At 33.2% G+C, this 6,037-nt stretch overlaps 1 long non-coding RNA gene across 1 annotated transcript; it reads right to left on the reverse strand.

Moving 5' to 3' along the window:
- Positions 1–2,646: 2,646 nt before the first annotated feature.
- On the reverse strand, positions 2,647–3,568 carry LOC143047025 (uncharacterized). Its single transcript, XR_012969371.1, has 2 exons — positions 3,462–3,568; positions 2,647–2,925 (listed from the first exon to the last, which is right to left on the reverse strand). It is a non-coding gene; the product is annotated as an uncharacterized LOC143047025 (long non-coding RNA).
- Between the last annotated feature and the right edge of the window lie 2,469 nt (positions 3,569–6,037).

Below are 6,037 nucleotides of genomic sequence, written 5' to 3' on the forward strand. Positions count from 1 at the left end.
TTTATATAAATAAGACCGTTGGTTTTCCCGTTTGAATGGTTTTACACTAGTAATTTTGGGGCGCTTTATAGCTTGTTGTTCGGTGTGAGCCAAGGCTCCGTATTGAAGGCCGTACATTAACCTATAATGGTTTACTTTCATAAATTGTTATTTGGATGGAGAGTCATACCACATCTTCCTATATCTGATCATAGTACGTCATATCCGGTGTTATACGAAAGGAGTCGAAAAATAATGATACCTTGAGTTTGAATTAAAACTTATCCGATAATTTATTGCAGTAAAAAGTTCTGAATCATAAACATTAATCTTTGATGTTTCAAAGCAACATTCATTTTATCTATTTGGTGATTCTATTAAATATTTTCAAACCTTGAGGTACAAATGGAAGTTTTTAACGACCTTGACTGGCTATACAGCACTTACACGGTCGGTACTTGAGGTAACATGGTTAATAAAGCTTGTTAACAGGAAGACAAGGGACGAAAATTGATTGGTTATAACTTCCATTAATAGTTATTGATTTATATACAATGAAATATTACGTGAAATTTTGTCTGTTATACTAGACAGGATAAAACTTTACTCATGCCAAATTTTTTTATTTGAAACACAGATAAATTCTGCACATTGTTTTGAAAAGTGCCAATTTAACAAACAAAAATAGGGAAACATCAATGATGGTATTACTCCTGTTTAGGGAAGCTGCACATGCACCTTTGACCTTGTATGTACTCTCATTTGTTAAAATTTTATGCTACCGTGAGTGTAAGTAGGCAGAGTAAGACATATATAGTGTTTTTGGGGAGCTTTACTTTACCTTTCCTTCTTATTTCCTATATTTTGTAATATAAGAAACCCTTTTACTAATTAACACTTAAAGATATATACAGTTATAGTTAAAAATGAAATTATGTTTGAAGCATTAACACCAAACTATTTACTTAAAGGAAAGCATTATGTGTCCCTTTCTGAAGAACGACGAAAACTTAAGATTTACGTAACTACTTATTGAAACATCCATGAAGTCAGTAAAATATAATCTACTAGAACAAACCCGTGATATCGCGGGTCTGTGACTGAATTACAGTATATAAATATGCGTAAGCCTTATTTTAGTATTGGTATTGTCATCTGATAAAGTCATGCCGATTATAAGATGTACAGTTTTCTCTTCTTTCAAAATCTTTCTGTTTGAAGTTTTCGACCTGGAACTTATCAATTATTGGTATTATTAATTATTTGGAAAACAAAAGGGCCTGGAATGGAATATTTTTTAATCAACAGCATTGTCCTGCATTAGTTATAAATAAAGTTGAATTCTTTGATTCGATGTTTACGTCATGCCGGCAAACAAATTGAAAACTATCTATACGCATTATTTTAAGTCCAGATTTTTAGTATTCGTATTGTTATCTTAGAAAGTCATACTTTAATTTAAATACTACAATAGGGGAAAATGTGACAATGATTGAATTTAGTGTCAACCCTGTGATTATGACCCGTGTATATAGCAAAATCCTAAATACACCGTTTGGTGGTGCGCCTGTCAGATGCGAAACGCACAGATAAGGTATAGGTAACATGTGAATATACTATTGGTATCGGTATCGGATTCGACCCGGAACTTGTTAATTATTGGCAATATTAGTTATGTGGAAAACAAAAGGGTCTCGAGTGGTGTAATTTTTAATCAACACCATTGTCCTGTATTAGCTATATATAAAATTAAATTCTTTGATTTGTCGTTTTTACCCCATGACGGCTGACAAATTGGACCTCGTTATTTTAGTATTATAGATATATACTTGATTCAGCTTGAACACTTCAATTCTTTATTTATGATCACGTTTCTTGATAGTTACCTCGTTTGACCTCATCGCAGGCAAAACAACTAGATTTTGAAAATATGCGTTCGTGATTTTGAGGTTCTGACCAAACCTCTCTCTCAGTACTGCTATGGCTTGATATTAATTTTCACTTGTGAGTGGTAATAAGGCAATACATTATGTGGCTATGCCCTGAATTTGATTTTGCAAATACGTTAACGTCTGTTAATGTTTGACTATCATGTATAATATATAAGAAAATAGATTTGGTATGATTGCCAATGAGGTAACTACACAAGAGAGCAATTGACAAAGAAATTAACAACTTAAGGCCACCATATGGCCTTCGAAAATGAGAAAAGCCAATACCGCATAGTCAGATATTAAAGGCCCCGAAATGACAAATGTAAAAGAAATCAATCGAGAAAACTAACGGCCTAATTTATGTGTATGCATCAATTATTGTCAATGATGACTCCCACTGCATACTACGGTTGATACAGTAGCGAATCGGGAAAACTGTAATAAGACCTTATTACGACATACAGACCTCTGTACGCTTCTTCAAATCCTTTCCGATAGTGGTGTCACCAAACGTAACGTCGAATTACGACGTTTTCTACATGGAAAAATGAAACGTTGAAAAACGACGGCATTGAAAGACTGAATTTGATGTTTTTTAATTCGATTGTATGTTTGTTTTGTTTATTTCCCTTTCAGTTTACGTTAATTGTTTCTTTAGTTTGTCTTTTTTTTAATGTTTGTTTGTTTACTTTTTAAGAAATATACAAAATATAAGAGCAATTCAAAGACAAAATAACTTGTTCAATTTTATTCCGAATAGTCTGTTATAAACTGCTTTGCTCTGCCAGTCCAATTATTTCTTCGTGAATGGCCAAGGACAAATCAATTTTTTTTTTGTGTTTTTCCCTTTGTCTTCTCTTTTTTACAGCAGCTATGGAATTTTTGTATTCTTTTATTCTCTCATTTTGTTTCATTTCGTAGTATAATTTATTTCTCTCACTTTTTTGTTGTTTTTTCCTTTCTCTATACATTTTCATTTTGTCAATTTTACCTTTTGATTTCATGATGGAACCTACAGTTGCAAAAATATCTTTAATTTAAAACACATCGCAAATTAAATACGTCGAATTGACGCATAAGAAAGGTGACGTTAAAAAAAGATAAATTTACGTTGAAATACGAAAAAAGACGCAGGGGACATTTTGTTAGTCTCAGAAAGTTAGAAATATTATTAATTAACTAAACGGCTATACCAATACAATGGGTACCATTTTAAAGCTTAATCCATGAGCAATCTGATAAGCATAAAGTACAAAGTGTGAAAGCTTCCCATTCTGAACTGAGATGACACAATCTAAGAAAATGTGTAAGGAAACGTTGAATGTAGAATAAGGGGACATTTTGTAAGACTGAGAAATATGGCTTGTTTGGTTTTCAAAACAAACACGATTTTGAGCAAACTTTTATACGTTGAAGTATAGTTTATGAGCCGTCTTTCTATATTTTTAAATAGTGTTAGTCATTTAAAATATTGCAATTATTTAGAGAAGAAACTTTTATATGCAAATCTAGTGACGTTAAAATCAAATGATTACAATGCTTTAAAACCTTTATTGTTTTCCGCCACCATTTTGCCTATTGACATGACTTTTTCGCCAAAAAAGACGTCACAATTAATTTGTTAGTTATGACGTTGCTGAGTGAAATTTGGCGGAATTTATGCAATGTTTGCAATATTTTTAAGAGATTACTAGAGTGATTACGGTAAAATTTTGTTACATCTTACAAGTTATTTTCATAACAATTTTGGTTTAAACAGGCGGATTGACAAACACACATTTTATAAAACGACTATCTAATTTAATAATAATAAAATATAATTAAAACGGAATATTTTGGTATATAATGATACAGTTTTGTTTTACTAACTGAAGTACATATTCGCCATCCAAATGTTAATACACGTCAAAGTAAGAAGTGACACCAGTATCGTGCGTAACGTCATAATTAATACGATCTCAATACGAGTCGACTACGATCGAACCACGATTCCACTACGTTTTCACTACGCTCTAGAATGAAATGCATCATGAAATAAGTTCTCACCCAAATACGTCGTCACCCAAGATGAAGTTTAGCATATTCAGGTCATCATTAGGTAAGGGGTCTGACTCTGAAAATCCAATAATCTTACCTTTCAAACACTACTTTAATTTTAACTCGTTGTAAATATATTGCATCCACCAAGAAAAGGAGCACTAAAAATAAAAAAAAAAACAAGGACCCAGACGGGCTTCTAATAGCAACATACTTTCAATCGTGCACAATAGACGTGTGGCACGTTTTGTCTTCTCTGAAATACTTTTGTAATAGCTCGCCATTCATTTGATTCTGTTGGACAGGGTATGTGTAAGATCCTGAAAAATATGATAAACCGGTTGTTACGCTAAGGAACTATGTTCTGTTTTAAATGATGCCGTGATATTCAAATTTATGAGACTAGGCCACGAGTATGGAATTCTATTGTTTTAATCAATATGTCACTGGTTTTTTTTTGAAATATGGTCAAACTTACGCATATTTATGAATGAGTCAGAGTTTCTTTAGCTTTTCTAAGTTATGGTAGATTTCAGTTATGTGAGTCGCTCATGTATCCCAACCCGGCAATTATAAACACAGCGTCGCACTTGCATTTCGGCATGTCGCACCTAGCTTCCAAGTTGAACAGAGTGTATTAATAAAAAAAAGACTTCAGTCAACATATCTATCTAGCTAGGTAAAATATGCGTTTATTATTATCTTACCTCTCTATACATTTCAGCATCTTGGAATGTGATCAGTTAAAAGAAACAAAGTGGAGACCGTGCATATTTCATATGCGGTTAGTAGGCGGTGCTTATTTCAATACACGGTTAGTTGTGGTGTTACATATCTTCATAATTGAGGGAAAATGAAGGTTACAAGAGCCCCCTCCCCCCCCTAGATGGTGCTCAGAATAGAATCCTGTACGGCTTCTGATTGGATGATACAGGATCGGAATTACTTTTAATCGAAAGCTTATCCAATTAGATTTAATAAATGCCGAAAATCATATTTACATTTTACAAAGTTTTGAAAATATCTTCCATTTCTGCACGTCGGAGCCATTGGAAATATGCCTTTTTCATTAAGCGGAAAAAATAGACGATCTTTTTCAACTGCATTTAAAGTCTTTTTTGCCGCATGACCATATATATATTTTTGGTTGTAGTGCGGCAAGTTGAACGCTGGCATTTCTAGTAGCAGGAACTTCTACACGTTTTCCCTTATTGTGTGTAGTCTTCGAGGTAAAATAATATGGAACACCAGTGGTACCCGATGGAAAATGCATTACGAATAATTTGCGTTCTTATAACCTGAAAGGTTTCAACAGACGAAGAAATTGATGAATGTTAAGATAGTCGGTCAGAAAAAATAAATCGTTTGTAAAATACAGTTTACCAGCGACTTAATACGATTTATCTTACCTCTTATACATTTCTAGGATTATGATTGGTTAAAATCGTCCGCGTGGAGACCGTGTATATTTCATATTAGGTTAGTAGGGAGGCGGGGCTTATTTCATACACAGTTAGTAGTGGTAAAAACAAAACGGTACAGAGAAAGAATCTTAAAGGTTCCAACAGACGAAGAAATTGATGATTAAGATTGAAATAAATTTATAAAACACATTTAAACCTAACAAGTTGTTATTGTTGGCATCTGTTTTTGTAGAAACAATGGAAGTAGTTTCTTAACTAACAGTATTGAAAACTTGCTCATTTTGATAAGTCACTAGTCTAAATTTCACACGTTAAGATAGTCGGTAAGATAAATTCGTTACATAGTATGCTAGTGAATCAGATGTAATACGGTATATATGGGGTTAGTAAATTCCATATGGGGATTCGATCTTCGCTCTTACCCCGTATGGAATTTACTGACCCATATATACCGTATTAGGTCACCAGCACGCTATGTAACTAATAATTTATGATTATATGTTGAAGTCAACCAATTACATTTAAGAGCAGAGTATCCAGAGGAACACTATCGGTAATCAACACTAAAATATAAGTACACACAACCCCCACTGGCCCGCCTGTATTACTAATGTAGATGGCCCGATGAAAGGAAACTGAACTGAAAAAATATCTCATTTAACT

The sequence above is a fragment of the Mytilus galloprovincialis genome, chromosome 9, assembly GCF_965363235.1.
Source record: "Mytilus galloprovincialis chromosome 9, xbMytGall1.hap1.1, whole genome shotgun sequence".
Taxonomy (NCBI): domain Eukaryota; kingdom Metazoa; phylum Mollusca; class Bivalvia; order Mytilida; family Mytilidae; genus Mytilus; species Mytilus galloprovincialis.